This window comes from Sciurus vulgaris (assembly GCF_902686455.1).
Source record: "Sciurus vulgaris genome assembly, chromosome: 18".
Taxonomy (NCBI): Eukaryota; Metazoa; Chordata; class Mammalia; order Rodentia; family Sciuridae; genus Sciurus; species Sciurus vulgaris.
Genome location: NC_136479.1, coordinates 24877151 through 24893354, shown reverse-complemented (window position 1 = coordinate 24893354; position 16204 = coordinate 24877151). Strand labels below are relative to the sequence as shown.

The following is a 16204-nucleotide window of genomic DNA, read 5'->3' as shown; positions in this document are numbered from 1 at the left end:
AGGAGCCATGAGCCAGGGCAGCAGGGAGAGGTGGAGACAGATTCTCGGGAGCCTCCCAGGGATCACAGCCTGCTGATTCAGTTAGGCTCTGACTCCCCATTGTGAGAAGGGATCTGTACTGTTCGGATTGCCAAACTTGTGGTATTTGTTACAGCAGCAACAGGAAACTAATACAGATTTGTTGGCAACTATGGCAGGACAGATGGGCAAAGTGGCTCAGCTCCAATTTGGTCATGGGGGGCTTCAGTCCCTCCTTGCAAGGACACATGGTTTCATTTAGGGCCCTATATGATCCAGAAATTCTCACTACAAAACCTTAGACTTCAGCCTGTCTCCAAAGATGAGGTGACAGACAAGGGTTCTGGGATACAGCTGGACATCTTGGGGCACCCTACCCCGAGCCCAATCTCAGGGAGGCCAAAGTCCAAAGAAAACAGATGCTTCCTTTCTCCTGTAAACACAGCAGATCCCTGACTCACCAAACGAAGGCATGGAGGCAGCAATTAGCCTCTCCGTCCCGGGTAATCTTCTCATCACTCACAGCAGAAAACAGCCTCCTTGCAGTAATGGGATATATTAAGCTGTTTAATACCAGGTTTTCAGCGGGTGAATGTTCTGGAAGGTGAGGGGGCTTCTCCTTGGCAGTAGCTCAGCATGACGTTTAGTCAAGTGCACCAGATACTTTGTGCTAAATTTGGCTTCGCCTGTTCTAGACCATGGGCGGGGGGCATTGCTCATCTGTCTCATTTTCCCCTCAGGCACCTTGCTCACCCCCTGGTCTCTGTTGGGTGCAGTCCTCAGTCAGTGGTCAGTGCCATCTGAGCTGGGGGTGGCTCTCGAGCCACTGTGGCTGTGGACAGGAGTCTGGACGGGGTCGCACCTGCTCTTTCCACCTTTGGGGGGCAAGTTGGAGGGAACTTGAGAACGAGGATGGCAGACCAGGAGGGATGGGGAGGGCAGCGACGTGTCAGGATTGTTTATGCACCAGCTGGAATCTATCACTGTCAAGTCCCCAGAAAAGGAATTCCTCAGAGTGAAGGGACACGGCACAACATGCAGGCAGAATGCACTCTCTAAACGCCTCTGCCCTGGAAAATGTGCCTTTCACGTGTTCTACGGCAAACAGGGTTATGACCGAGACCTTCTAGTCCTGAGGTGAAGGGGCCCTTTGGCAGGAACAGTTGGCCATCGACCGTGCCAGCAGACTTGAGGGGGCGGGCGCTGCTGTCTGGGAGTCCTGGGGTTGCTGCTCACCTGGCTTCAGTGCCCTTCTGCAACTAATGCTGCTGGCAGGTGGCATCCAGAAAAGCTTCCAGGGCCAAGTTCAGGGAGGTGGTGTCTCAGCTATGGGGCCCTCAGTGGTGAGAGGGGCAGGGGCATATGTGCTGAAGGCAGAAACAAAGAAAGGACCCTGCTCAGCAGGGCCAACCTTAGTGGATGCAGGAGGGGTGCAGTCAGGAGCGGAGGCTACACTGCAAAGAAGGTGGCTCCAGCAGGGGGTCGTCCATATCTGCCGCCTGTCTTTGTGATGCATTTGTTCTTGGCTGTGGAGACTGTGGCCTCCTGGTGCCCATGACCCCCAGGTTCTCTGTGGAGTGTTGGGGTCTCTTAAGGGAGGGGTGGGGATGCAGGCCTGGCTCATTGGCCCTGCACTGAGCCAGGACTCTGGTCCCTGGGCCCAGTCTCTGCAGCTGCCTGGACTCTGGGTGTGTCTGGGCAGAGGGACCAGAGCTCTCACAGCACCCAAGAAAGAGGTCAAAGGCCTCTGAGCACATGGAGATTTCCAAGGAGCCTGAGGATTGGGGAGGGCAGGAAGCACCATGCCAAGATCGCACAGGGCAGGGTCTCTTTCTGATCTACTTCATTTTGACAAAATCCCTCCATCTGATGGGGGATTTTGAGGCCCACAGGGGGTTAGATGACCCAGTGAGACCTGTGCAATAGACCGTGTTGGCTTTCCCACAGACTCAAGCAGTCTTCTTGGATGGCCAGAGCTTCAGAACCAAGCAGGGACATGCAGGATTTCAGATGGCCACTAGGACCCTGTGCTCTGGCCAGATTGACCCCCTACCCGAGTCCCCTGCACCATGTCTGCAGAAACTGGAATGACAGCTCTTCAAAGTGGGATGCCGAAATTGAAAAATGACTAGTTTCTTTGGGTGAAAATTAACTAAAAGACTCTTCCTCTTATGGTCAATTTAATGAAAATCAATAAGAAAAGATTCAAGGAAAGTCTGAACTCATTCCACTAAAAGATAATTGTGATGGTGAAGTCTTAATTTCAAAAGCAAAGGGGGAAGAATTTGCTAGAAAGTGTAAGCTCTACTGTGGGTTATTTTTGTTGTTGTTTGTTTTTGTAGTGCTGGGGATGGAATCTAGGGCCTCGCCAAGCTAGGCAAGCACTCTACCACTGAGCTACACATCCAGTTCCTCTAGTTTTCAAAACCTACCTGTCACTCATTCAGGATTCACAACCATGGTCAAGAGAGTGTGGCCAGAATGGGAGGTGTGGCCAGATGGGAGAGGGCGTGGCCAGAGTGGGAGAGGCCTGCCCTCCATCTGCCTGAAAACAGGTGTACTCTCTTCTGGGTTTCACCTCTGTGGTTCATCATTTTATTTAAAGGTAATAAAATGACGAGATGACACGAACAACGGAGGGAGGGATTAAATATTTAGCATGGATGTTACTGCCAACATCTTGCTTTCCCTCCAAGAGTTCTCTTTAGAAAGTATCAATAGAGAAAATAAACTGCATTCAGAACGACGAGCTTGCATTTCAGCCCATTTTCTGGGCTTGTGGAAGATCTCAAGTCTGCAGAATTTCCTTTTGGGGCTTCAAAAACAACCAGATCTGATCAAACCGCGTTTGAGCAAAATTCCCTGACTTTCATTTTGCTCCCTGGTACGAGGAAAATGAAGAGCATATTTTTCTCTCCCCTCTTTTCATCTTTCCTCCCTTCTGTGATGACTAGAACCAAGGCCCACACACCAGCATGAACCCAGTGATGTAGCGACCAAAGAAAAACAGACGCTCTTGATATCGCGGTGGGGAGAATGTTTTTGGAGAAAATAACTTGCTTGCTTTAATTTTCGTAATTTCCAGGAGCCCCAGAGGAACATGCTCCCATGTGGTCAGGCAGTTGGGTCGAGATCTGGCCAGAAAGGTGGTCAGAGAGGTTGGGGGCTGGCTGCCCAGGCTTGGCCAGCAGCTCTGAGCAGAGGCCATAAACTCAGGCTGTGGCCTCCCCATTTGAGGTTGGGCATGGTGGGCACAACTCAAGACTGTGCTCTCTGGGGGTTTTGCTCAGTTTTAACCACTGGTTCACCTCTCTGTCAGGTTTCCACAACTGCTACCCTTTATCTTATTAAGCAAAGAAATCCCCAATTGCCACATAAGAGCAAGTAGATGGCTAACTACCATGACCAGCCTCAATGCCATTCTGGTTACAACTAAGACCAGAGGTGTAGGGTGAGCCAGAGTGACCCCTGCTGCCAGAGGACCCATGCCAGCAGATTTGGGCTGAGCGACACTGTGATGACCTGTGCAAATAGGACCTGGGAGAAAAGAACAATCCCCAGTTACTTTGTCATGTCGGGGCCTCGACACTGGGGTCACACTTGGTCACAGACACAGTTCTGCAGTAGGACGACTGTGGGATGGTGGTCCCCAGCATGCTGGGCTCTTGTCTGTGAATGGACAATGATGCTCCTTCACAGGGTCACATGACTGTTAGCTCAGAGACCCTTGCAGCCAGCTCAGGGCTTGGGAGTCATGCATTAGTTGTCATTGTTCCTAAGCCCCCTACCATCCTGGGCTGGGTGGTTCCTAGCTAGCAAGTTCTGTGGGCTCAGGGGTCTCAGTGGCTGAGAGGCAGAGGAAGTGACTATCCTATATAGGTGGACATGGGCACTTAGACAGCAGAAGACAGACCTGTAGGACCCCTGCAGAACAAAGCAGGGTTGGTGAGGGGAGAACCTCCTCCCAAGGCCCATGTGGTACTCCTGCTCAGTGAACCCCTGCCCCACCGCCCCCAGGATCATGTGCACATCTCATAGAATTCATTAATATCCACTTGTTCTCGATGACAATGCCTCATGGGGTTGACAGCCATCCTCTGATGGCATCCAAGGTCAAGGGGCTGAGGGCAGACACAGGATAACTAGGAACCAAAGGCCAGGAAGGCTCAGAAGGGTACAGATTCTTTGCAGAGACAGCACCTGTTGGCCTCCTCAGGCTCCAGGATTACCCTTATCTTGGGTTTGAGCCACCTGACTGTCCCTGATGCTGATACTCTGGTGATCCCATGTCCTATACACATGGCTCCTCCCCAGTGCCTCCCTCAGCATCCCCTCTGCATCCATTAAAGCCCAGATCCAAAGAACTGCCCATGTCCAGCCCCGCTAAGGAGGTGACTTTGGGTCCTGTGTCTCATGGGGCTTTGCCACCAATGCCTTCACACTCCTGCACCATCTTTCAGGCCAGTACAGCTTCCTGCCATTGCTCCCCTGGCAGTGGGTGCCCAAGGAGCATCTGAGAAAACAAAAGACCACTCATAGGCATTGTGAGCATCAGAAGATGTCTTCTGCTCCAGGCAGAGCCTCTAGCATGGCAGGTCATGTGTCTCCTGCTCAAAGCCAGGACCTCTTATATATAGCAGAAGGGTGAATCCTGCCGCCCTCTGGCCTCTAACCCTGCAGTTGGGATGCTGTGCTTTGGATCTGTGCTAGCTACCATCCCTGTCTTGCAGGCCTCAGCACATATACCACCTTCTAGATCACAGCCGAGTGGCCTGCCCAGAGTGGGTGCTCTGCAAAAACTGCAGGAGGAAGCCACGGACTCCATGCAATGAGCCTGCTTGGAACCCATGGACTCCATGGAATGAGCCTGCTTGGCTCTAGCCCATCTCTACCATGCTCCTCAGCTTGAATTCTCCCCATGGAATCTGCTCCTTTCAGAACCTTTCCCATTTGTTTACATCTTTATTGACTATCTCCCACTGATATTTAAGCTCCACTCTAGGTGGGACCAGATGCATCCTACTTACTATGGAATCCTGACATGCCAGGTGGGAGCCGGGGATGTAACAGAAAATGGAAAAACCTGTCACCCAAGACTGACAAGGGACACCTTTCAGCCAGGGCAAGAAAGCCCCCCTGTGAACTGGAGTTCACTGCCTTGAGTGTGATCCCAAGCAGCCCAGATGGCATGAGGGGGGTCCAGCAGCTACCCACTGAGTGGGTTGGGATCTGACTATGGGTCCTGGCCTGGCTTCCCTGCCAGGGTGGATGCTGAAGCTTCAGAAGGCCAGGAGGCCCTGCCACAGTCACCACTGGGTGGGGAATGGGCCTGGAGATGGGCCCAAGCTGAATGTGGACACAAAAGGGTACTTGTCCACTTCTGGTCAGGCCCAGGCCACTGCTGGCTCCACACCCACAACTAGCAATTGGGCAATCTGTTTGCTTTTGGGGCCTGGTGAAGGCTCAGTGCAGTCAAAACATGAATTATTTATCAGCAGGACAGCAAATCCTTGGAAATTCTTCCCCACTGGCTCCCCGGTCCTCAAAACCCTTTTATTTACCTAAGCCTTACTCTGTGGGGGATGTGCCTAGAAGGTTTCCACCATGACCACTCCTAGGAGAATTGCTGCTCAGCCTGCAAGACCCCAAAAGGCCTCCTGCTCACCCCAATGCCCACCCAAAGGTAACCTGCATGCCCAAAGACCCCTCACATGAATTCTGCTCACCCAAGACTACTTTCAGGTCTCCACTCACCCTATGACCATGCACAGGTCTCCTGTTTATCTCAAGACCCACCAAGAGAACCTGCACACCTGAAGGCCCCTCAAAGTTATACTGTGCACCCCAAGAAGGTCTCCCCAAAGGTCTCCTATTCACCCTAAGAGCCCTCACAGGTTTCCCACTCACCTGAGACCATTCCAAATTCACCTGGTCACCCTAAGAGGTACTCAAGGGCACCTGCTCCTTCCTAAACCCACTCAAAGCTCTCCCACCAGGGTTGCTAGACAACTGAAATTTTTCTCTTCTATTTCCCTCCAGCCCACACACCCTTAGCCCAGGGGTTGCAGATCTCTGCGTAGGAATGTGTTTGACCTCAGCCCAAGTGCTGTCTCCCAAGGACGCTGTCACAGTCCAATCCCATGTACTCAGCCCAGGTGCAAAGCCTGGGCTCTTGTGACAAACAGTGGGCCATCCTCTGGGAGGGTCTGTCCTGGGACCTCATACACTCCCAGAGAGCAGGCCAATGGGTCTAGTGTCCACTCTCAGGCTCTGGACTCCCATTTTCTCTGATGGACTATTGTGTACTGCAACTGCACGCAAGGCCACAGGGTGTGGGCTATATTGAGTCTCTGCCACCAAAACTATCCCCCTTCATGTGAGCACCAGAACTTCGAGGTTCCTGGAGGAAGCCTATGCTAGGTGGGGTCAGCTGTGTCCACTGCTGGGCAGGTCTATTCTTTAGTCTCCTGAATACCACAGTATTTTACAGGGGTATCTACCACAGTGAACACACTTGGATCAGGGACGATGTGAAATGCAGGTCCTCTGTACCTCAGTCTCCCCATTCCACCCCAGCTCCTACCAGAGGACCAGAGAGAGCAGACACACTGCTTGGGTGGCCTCCCAGGTGGTCTCTGGTTGTTCTCAGGTGCTGCTCTGTGTCTCTGCAGAAGTATTTAATTTTGAGGATTTTTGTCTGCACCAGGCTGGACTCTGCATGGGCTCTGGTCTCTGATTCATGTTATATCCATTCTTGGTCCTCCTGAGGGGCATCAGTCAGTGGGGAGCTGTGCCCCAAATCCAGATGCCTTGCATCCAATTCCCTGATGCCCTGTCAGGGCCAAGGGCCTCCTACTCTGCCCTCTCCTTGACCTGTCCATGCCCCAAACAGGAGCCCAACCAAGATTCCTGGCAATTTCTGCTATCTTGAGCAGCCTTGGTTCTCCCTCATTTGCTCCTTCATTCAGCAAATACAGCATGCACACTTGTGACAGAGTTAATGTGTCCCCCAACCTCCTGTTCTTTCTCTGTCCTCTGAGAAGTCATATCTTATCCCTCAGACCCCTGCTAGCTCCTTCTCTACCCTTGCTGGACACCAGGTTTCCTATCACCAAATAGAAGCACCAAGACGGGATGATCGGGACTGTGGTATCACATCTAGTCTCACTGGTACAATGAGAGCTCTGTGCCCAGCTTCATGCCCAGTGCCAGGGTGGACACTATTGCAGACCTCCTGACTGTGGCAGAGATTCTCACTGATGTCCCGGCCAAGCACTAATGACCTCAGAGGTTCTGAGCAAGTCACACCTCATATCTACTGGACCAGAATGGCCTGTAGGCTCTTGATCCATCACCTGTCACCCCCATTTCCCAAGAGATCAATCAATGAGGGCTGGCTTCAGGGGCCCAGCATGGAGAAGTGACCTGACAGGCCCTGGGTTGAGCTACACTATGGACACATGTTCTGCACAGAGAGGGCAGAGGGGCTGGAGTGGTGGGGGAGCCACCTGGTGTCCACACCCCTGTATGCTTAGCTCCTGCTGTTCTCTTGGAGACCAGGCCTGGAGTCTGGAGTTGAAGTTCCATTGATCCCTAGCTCAGCTGTGAGCTTACTAGGGATACTGCAGGCACATAAGAGTGTCAAAGGGGGCTTGTCCCAGGGCTTGTGAGGACCCCTGGAGGTTAGACATTGACAGCACTGGATAAAGTGCCCGAGTGGGGGTTGTAGGGCCTTGGGGTGCAGGTACTCAGAGGGTCGAGGCAGCTGCAACTAGGGTTAAAACCTATAACGACCATGTGAGTGAGCTGAGTAGCTTGTCAATGTGTCTCAGTGTGCCACACTGTGCCACCATTTCACAGGTGAGGAACCTGAGGCCAAAGGAAGCTGGCCAGGTCTCCATTATGTTCCATATCACATCCACCTCAAAAAGCATTTGTGGGTGCCTGAAAGGGATGGTGGTCTCTGTCCACTATACAGGGCCTGAGGTGCATATCTAATGGACCATCAATAGAACGTCAATCAAAGCACATGGCTCCCACAGCCAACATGCAGCAGGGAGCTGGGCCCTCTTGAAGGACTGGCTTCTAGTGCCAGTCACAACAAGGCCTCCACAGAGTCCTCTCTATGCCCTGTGCTTACAGTCTGCAAAGGCACATGCTTCAGGGTGAGGCATGGGAGGGCTCATTGTTAAACTCTCATTCTATTAATACTTCCTACGCCTTGCCTTCTCCAGATCCTGCACTGCTGTGGGGACACATGGGAACTGTGGAGGGCTTGCCCCACATCACCTTGCCTGCCCAGCCTCTCAGCACCAGGGGAAGCCTGCATGTCCCCAAGGCCTCCCTGCACCTGGTCACCAGCTGCCACAAGCACTCGAGGAAGCCTATGCTAGGTGAGGTCAGCTGTGTCCACTGCTGGGCAGGTCTATTCTTTAGTCTCCTGAATACCACAGCATTTTTTGCAGGAGCATCTGCCACAGTGAACACACTTGGATCAGGGACGATGTGAAATGCAGGTCCTCTGTACCTCAGTCTCCCCATTCCACCCCAGCTCCTGCCAGAGGACCAGAGAGAGCAGACACACTGCTTGGGTGGCCTCCCAGGTGGTCTCTGGTCGTTCTCAGGTGCTGCTCTGTGTCTCTGCAGAAGTATTTAATTTTGAGGATTTTTGTCTGCACCAGGCTGGACTCTGCATGGGCTCTGGTCTCTGGTGAGCCTCAGCCCATCATTTCAGACGTGCCTATAAGGGCTCTGAGCAGCACATTTTGTGACTTTGTGCTCCCCCAGGCCTGTGCATGGTGTCCTCCTGCTTATGTCAGCCAGTAACTTTTTGCTGAGAAAGGGGACACCAGGGAGGGGCTCAAGGTCACAGACAGCCAATGTGTGGATCACTGTTTCCCAACAGAGAGGAGAGAGAGGGTCAGGGTGATGGCCACTAGAGGAAAATCTTGCCTCTAACTGGAATGGACCACACATTTGGCAGGGGTCACTTCAGTTGTGATCATGGGCTGTACCAGCTTCCCATGCAGGTCAGTGGCCCAGTGCAAGGTCTCCAGGGGAAGTCTGACGCCAGGCCCCTGAGTCTCCATGCTGCATGTGACCCCCTCTAAGAGAGGGGAGCCTGCTGCCACACTCCCGGATCTTGGCTCTGGGAGTTTCCTTGCCATGGCCCCGGCACCATGTTGAGTTATGGGAGTCGGTCAGATGGGACTAGGCATTGCTTCAAACCAACAAGATATTGCAGAGGAAGGGGCTGTTCACCACGGACCCTGCTCTCCTGCCTTCAACTCCTCTGCTCTGTACATGCTCTGCTGCCTGGAGAACAGGCCCTGGTGTGCATAGGAGGGCTCAGGTTTCTGCATTTGAAACACCCTTGCGGCCTTCTGGTTTCTCAGCAGCTGCCTGTGTTTATGCATTTTGGCTGCGAGGAATTCCTGGGCCTTGGGACAGCTGTTCACAGAGCGTTTCTCTGGAGACACAGGAACAGACATATATGTTTCTATTCTTTGCAAAAGGAGAGCGAAGTAGACCACCTTGGAGGGCCCTACAGCCCATGAGGCCCATGGCTGAGTCAAAGCCCAGGTCCTCGGCCAAGACCCAGCAGGGAACGGAAATCAAGGGAGGTGAACAGGGACGGGGGGGGGGACCCTGCCCCGAGGATCACAGCCCATCCCAGCTGCACATGCAAGACAAACTGGAGTGTTCAAGGTCCCTTCACCAGGAGGCAGTGCCTCCACATGCTCCCTGGGGGCAGGAGCCGGGAACTCCAGGGCCCTCGGGAAAGACTCCCAGCCACAGCACTGAGGATCCAAGTTCCCAGCTGACCTTTCCTCAGTGGCATGTTGCCCAGAGGGCCTGGAACTAAAGCCAGGGACCCTGGACTCAGGCCCTGGCCTGTGCTGCTCACTGTTTACCTTCAATTGAGCCTCAATTTCACCCTCCATGAATAATAAAAACAAGGCCTCCACACGGGTGGCTGTAAAGGTTAGAGGACGTGATGTGTGCTGAAGAGTTCTGCCATTTACACAGTCACCCACCGCCATTCAGCTGCTCACTGACACCTAGCACCCCAGAACCACCTACACCCACAAAACCATACAAGCACCCAATTGCCCCATCACTCGACTCCAAGTCACTCAAGTGCCCAACCACCCCACTGCCCATAGCCACCCAGCACCCTACAGTCATGCAACTACTTATACTCACACCACCCTAATACCACTTCTCTGTCTACAGACCTCCAACACCATACAACCATACAACTGTCCATCTATACAACACCCTGAGCCTCTCAATGCCAACAGCCATACAACACCCACAGTCACACCACTGCCTCAGGCATTGGTCTGTCAGCAGTATGGAGCAGAGACTGTAAAGTCTTGGTGCCTTGGGGAAGAAGTGACCACTCAGGGCCTTGCCTTGCCAGCAGAGGCAGAGCCATTATACAGCCCAGTGTGGTGGCTTCAGAGGGACCATCTCTCAGCCAGCCATGTAGAGATGCTGAAGAACAGGAGGGAGAGACACAAAGGTGGTGGAGAAGCTGTGTGCTCCCCTGTAGTAAACCTAGCCTGCCAGGCGGGACTAGGGGTGAGAGCAGGTGGCCAGCAGGTATGCATATGTAAGCACAGAATAGAACTGTTACACATTATGGAATTAAGAGCAGGTCCTCTGGCCCATGTCTGCTCTGTAGTCTGCGTGGGGAAGTGGGGGTGAGCACAGGTGCCCCCAACTGTGCTGTGCACTGGTGGTCCACAGGATCTGGGAAGGCAGCCCCTCCTCCCATCTCAGATGCCCTCCCTCACCCACTAGGCTGTGGGATCTGGTGTCCTGGATCCCTGCTGCAGTGGCCGAGACAGATGTGCTTCACAGCCTGGGACCGGTTGGGATCCTCTCTGGGTGGCTCACAGCTGCTGTTTTCTGAGAGCCGCTGCACCAATGCACCAAAATTTCCTCTTCCCACTAACATTGGGAAGTGAGAACCTAAAACCCAACAGGGCCAAGAACCAGTGGAACAGAAGGACTAGCTGTGGAGCAGGGCCACAGCCCCTCTGCAGAGCTCCACCCAGATCCACATTTCCTCCTGAGACATGGGATCTGGGCACAGTAGGGCATCTGAGCCTCCCACTCTGGCCTCACACAATGAAGATAACCAGGCCCAGAGTGGGCAATATGTTTGACAGAGTGGCACAGCAAGGGGTGTGAACCCAAGACTTGACCTAGCAGCATTCCTTTAAGCTCCAGCACCATATGCTTCTCTGCCTGGACATCTCCAGTAGGAGCCTGAAGGCCACCAGTCACCCAGGCTGGAAGCCTCCCCAACTTCATGTACCCATGTCCTATCGCAGGGTACCTAGCGAAGGTTCCTCCCTCTCTCCACCCTCACTCATGCCAGCCCCTCCAATACTCTCACCCCTGCCACCCTGCCTAACACTGCTGACTGCTGCTCCTGGGGAGAATACCAGGCACCAGCTCCCAAAAGGCCTCAGGATCTGGCCTTGCAGACCAAGGACTGCTGGACTCCACAGTGGTAATGGGTTGTTCTGCAACTGTGCTCCAACATGGTACTGCTGCCACAGGCAGCCAGCAGGCACTCTGCAGCTAGAGATGGAGAAGCCACAGTGCAATCTTATCTCATAACTGATTTCACTGCAGACTGCTGTCTGCCACATTGGACCCTTGGACAGCACAGCCCAACCCTGTGGAGTGTTCCCTGTACAGTGTTCCCCTGACCTGTGGGCTCTTGCACAGGCTGGTCCTGTGCTTAAAGGGAATGACCTTCACTTGACTTTCACAATCACAATGAGGCTCAGCTGGAGGCTGCTTCCACCACACACTCCTGCTCAGCTGTTCTTCCCTCAGCCCGACCCTTCAGGCAGTGGAGCTTGTGGGTACCACCCCAGCTTGCCCAGGCTGTCACTCATTCTGCACACATCCATAAGCAGCAGGCACTGGCTGCCTTGATGGCTGGGTATGCACTGCTCTCCTGACAGCAGCAGGAATGTTTAGAGAGCTGCTGGAGAGGACCCATGGCCGGGGCCTGAGGCTTCCCCATGAGCCCAGGCCTGCATCATGTCTGCGTTCCCAGCAGAGGCTTGATGAACATCATGGAATTGGCAGGATGAATACTTCTGCTGGGATGTGGTCATGGCTGCATCATGGCAGCTGTGGGAATACCTGGAAGGTTCCTTTCCAAGAAGCAGGTGGTGTAAAGACACTGTTGGGCATCCTAGCTCAATGCCCCCTGAGTCAACCAAGTTCTCAGCTGCCTTTAGGAGAAAGCATGTCCAACAGCCTTACACCTGCATGAGGCCTTGAGACTTTTGTACAAGGCCTTGTTGACAGGTGGGTAAACTGAGTTCTGTGGGGACAGTTTTTCCTGGAGGACATACAGCAGGAATGGAGGCTCAGAACCATGGACTCACTAGGTTTCCAAAAGCAGCTGCTCTGCCAGCTCTGCCCAGGTGCACCTGAACCATGTTTCCCCCAAAATCTGAGTGCTTCATTAGCATAAACACTGCACCAAGAGCACGTGAGGCAACGAAAATAAATAGAATGGACACTTAGGAATCCAAGCTTCTGCTTCAAGACACACGTATATGCTGGAAGTCTTTTATTCAGAGTGTATCAAGAACTCTCGCCACTTAAGAGAAAAAGAGACAAATAATCCAAGTGAAGAAATGGCACAAACTCCAAACTAAAGTCTTCAAAGAAGATACACAAATGGTCAAGCTTGTGAAAAGGCACTTGATGACACTAATCATCACCATAAGATTCCAACTCACACACACCAGGATGACCAAGACCAAAATGGCGCAGCTGGGGTGCAAACCAGACCCAAGCAGTTCAACAGTTTTTACACGACTTAGCATCTGCTCCTAGGTACATGTCCAAGAGAGTCGAAAATGTCCATGCAAACCTTGAGCATGAATGTTCAAAGCAGGATTATTCACTACAGACAATGTGGTTATCACCAATCCCAGGCCCATTGACAGGTGAATGCATAAGCGAGATGTGACCCATATGTACAATGGAAGATCACTCAGCAGTAAGAAGGAATGAAGCCTGACACACGCTACAGCATGGATGGATCGTGAAACATTTCATGTGAAATAAGCCAGTCACAAACAAGGCACACTGTAAAACTCCACGTCTGTGAAAGTCCAGAGTAAATAAATCTACAGAGAGGCTGAAAGGGGATTAGAGCTTGTTATGGACTGGGAGGACCAGGGGGCTGGTGAGCAATGAAAATTTTAAGAGATTTCTTTTTGGAATAATGAAAAATTGATTTAAATTGACAGTGATGATGTGGCACGACTCTGTCAATAGACTAACGGCTGCTGTACTGCAGACTCTCAGTGGGGGAATTTATGGTCTGTGATTACATCTCAATAAAGCTGTTTTTAAAAAAGCTTAAGTACTCACTTTAGCACAAAAGCAAGACTCTCCAGGAACTCAGGACTGACGTGCTGTTTCATGTTTTCAAGGTCTACTGATACACGACCACCGACCCTTCCATGATTCCCTTACACCTGCCCGTCATGCTGAGGGACCCCCAGGCACTGCCTCTGGTGCTGTTCTCTTGATGCTTTTGATTTATACCCATTATAATCCCAGTGGCAAAGTGCTATGCCCATCTAATTAATTCTCAATACTCTCCTGAGAAGTTAGGCAGCGAAGGACTTTCTCCCAGGAGAAAGTTCTTTCTTAAGGTGAACTGTTAATCATGGATTTTAATTTCTTAATGTGCTGATCAGGAACCACAGCTGTTTTCGTATTCAAACCACAGTCACCATGGAACAAGAACTCCGTGGGCAGCAGCCTGAGGTCATTGGGGTGAGGAGGGTTCCAGGTGCCTGGGAATGCCTGGATTGACCCAGGGAGATGCAGCAAGAAGAGCAGGCCAGGAGGCCCTCTAGCATGAGTCTCCACCTCCATTCCCACTCCTTAATGGTTCAGAGGAGGAACCCAGTTGGCCTCAGGGAATGCAAAAGCCTTGCTATGGCCAGCCTTGCACACATTCCCCAAATGCTACAGAATCTCAACCCTGTTTCCACACCATATTCTAACAGGCCTCAACTCACATCAGCCCATGCCTCACACCAGCCTCACTGCCTCTTCCATAGCCTAGGCCCTCTGAGGCCTGGGCCTTTGATATCTGGAGTGGCTAGACCCCACCCAGGAGCCCTGGAGTCAGGGCCTACCCACAGAAGGTCACTTGACCTCTGAACTCAGCCCCTGTGTGTACATTGTGGGTTGTGACAATGCCTGCCAGGCAGTGGGTGGACACTGGCTCCGGCTGCTTCTCAGAGCTCCTGTCCCCTCATCTTCATGTGACAGCAGGCAGTATGCCCTGCAGATACATCGTGGGGATGAAATAAGCATCATGGTCTGTGAGCAGACCCTCGGCACAGAGCGTTCGTGCTGCAGGATGCGGGTAGAAGCAGCCCTGCAGAGTGGCAGCATTAGACACCATTGCTGCTGTTGACCACAGCTGGCTGGCCCAGCTTTGCAGAGCAGAAGCTGGGTCTTGGGTGCTCACAGGGACAAGAGAAGCACCAGAATGCAGAACCTTGCCACTCTCCACTGGTCAGGCCACCTGAACTCATAGGACTGGCTCGCCTGAAACTTCAAGCCCCATGGAGGTCTCCCACATGCTGCTCAATATACCTGGGAGCATCAGCAGACTGGAAAAGCACCCCTCGAGGAGAGCAGAACTCTGTCTCCCGGATTTACCACCCACTCCCACCTCCAGCACAGCTTGGGGGCTGGAGACGTCACTTAGAGCTGTTACCCTGGATTTTGGACAGCAGCTGCCTGTCCAGGCTCATTTATTCACCTGGCCTAGTCTGGCTCCTCAGCGGTGCCCCACAACATTAGAGAATGGGGGCCTTAAAATAGCCCCACCGGAGAGGCTGAGAGCTCTCACAGCTGATCTTCCTGAGCCAGAGATATGAGATCTGAAGAAGTCACAGGAGGTCTGTTTCCTACCACCCTCTGGGATGTCCCCAGAGGACCCACACTGGCCCCAGTCACACTCCCCTCCTCTTGTGCAGATGCCTCCTGCCCAGCTCACAAGGGTCAGGTGGGGGCAGCACAACCAGATGGTTGTCCACACTGCTTCCAGTCACAAAGGGGCTGTGTCCAGCCATGTTCCCCACTGGGACCAGTCTGCAGTTCTCTCCATGGGACGAATTCATAGGATGTCATGAATTCCACTTCCATCCATGAAATCAGGGAATAAGCCCCATTATTGCACAGCCAATACAGATGTGTCAGCCCCAGAAACCCCAGCACACACTTGCCAGCCTCACTTGGCCCCATGTCCAGAGGGACCAGTGAGGAGCCTTCATTTCAGCCCACAGCATGTGTTCCTGGTCTCTCATTTCTCTGGATAGCCTTTCCTTAGAGAGGCAATGGGTGGTGCTAAGCTCCAGGCTCCTGAAGTCCTGCAACTGAGGCAGGCAGAAAGGATCCTTGGGAAGCCTCCCCTCTTTGAGTCCTCCCAGGACATCTGTCTGGAGACATGGAATGCCCAGAACTGCAAAATATCTTAAGGTTCTGAATTAGTTGTATTCTTAAACATTTGAATGTTAAAAAAGGAAAACCCCCTGCATTTGTAGCTTATCTTGAAAGTTAGAAATCAGGCCAGATGGCCAAGGTCTGATGAGTCAATGGACAGCCGGACCCTTCTGGTGGGACTCACACCCCTGGTGCCACCATCTCTGTCTAGCCCCACAGTCTCTCCTGAGACCTGTGTGTGCTCCTGGGCACTTAGTGCAAAAATGCCTCGTTTGCAACTAACGGAAGGTATTGTGCGTGCTGGGATCCCTTGAGGTATCTGAGCCCTGGGACCATCAGAGTGGACGTCACAAACCACAAAGTCATCTGCTTTTCTGGGCGGTCACAGTGTCCCATGGACTTTGGTGATGTGGTTTCTATTTCATCTACAAGGGGGCAGATTGTAGGCAGCCGGTTGACTCTAGCTGCCACCGCTAGCCTGCCTTTTCTTGGCACTCAGCTTTTCATTACTCCTGTACTGTGTGGGCCGCCATGAGACCAGGACCATAGGACGAATATGAGACAGAACAGCCACATGCACAGCCCTCGAGTCAGAAAGCCCACATCCCCATTCCAGGAGGCTTCCTTGGTGTCCATGCCTCCATCCTCTGTAACTGAAAATCCAAAC

The 16204-nt window shown here is 52.6% G+C and overlaps 1 protein-coding gene across 1 annotated transcript in view; it reads right to left on the bottom strand.

Moving 5' to 3' along the window:
• LOC306649753 (extracellular serine/threonine protein kinase FAM20C) overlaps nucleotides 1-16204 on the bottom strand; it is a 51627-nt gene that overhangs the window by 22819 nt on the left and 12604 nt on the right. The gene's annotated exons all lie outside the window — the stretch shown is intronic.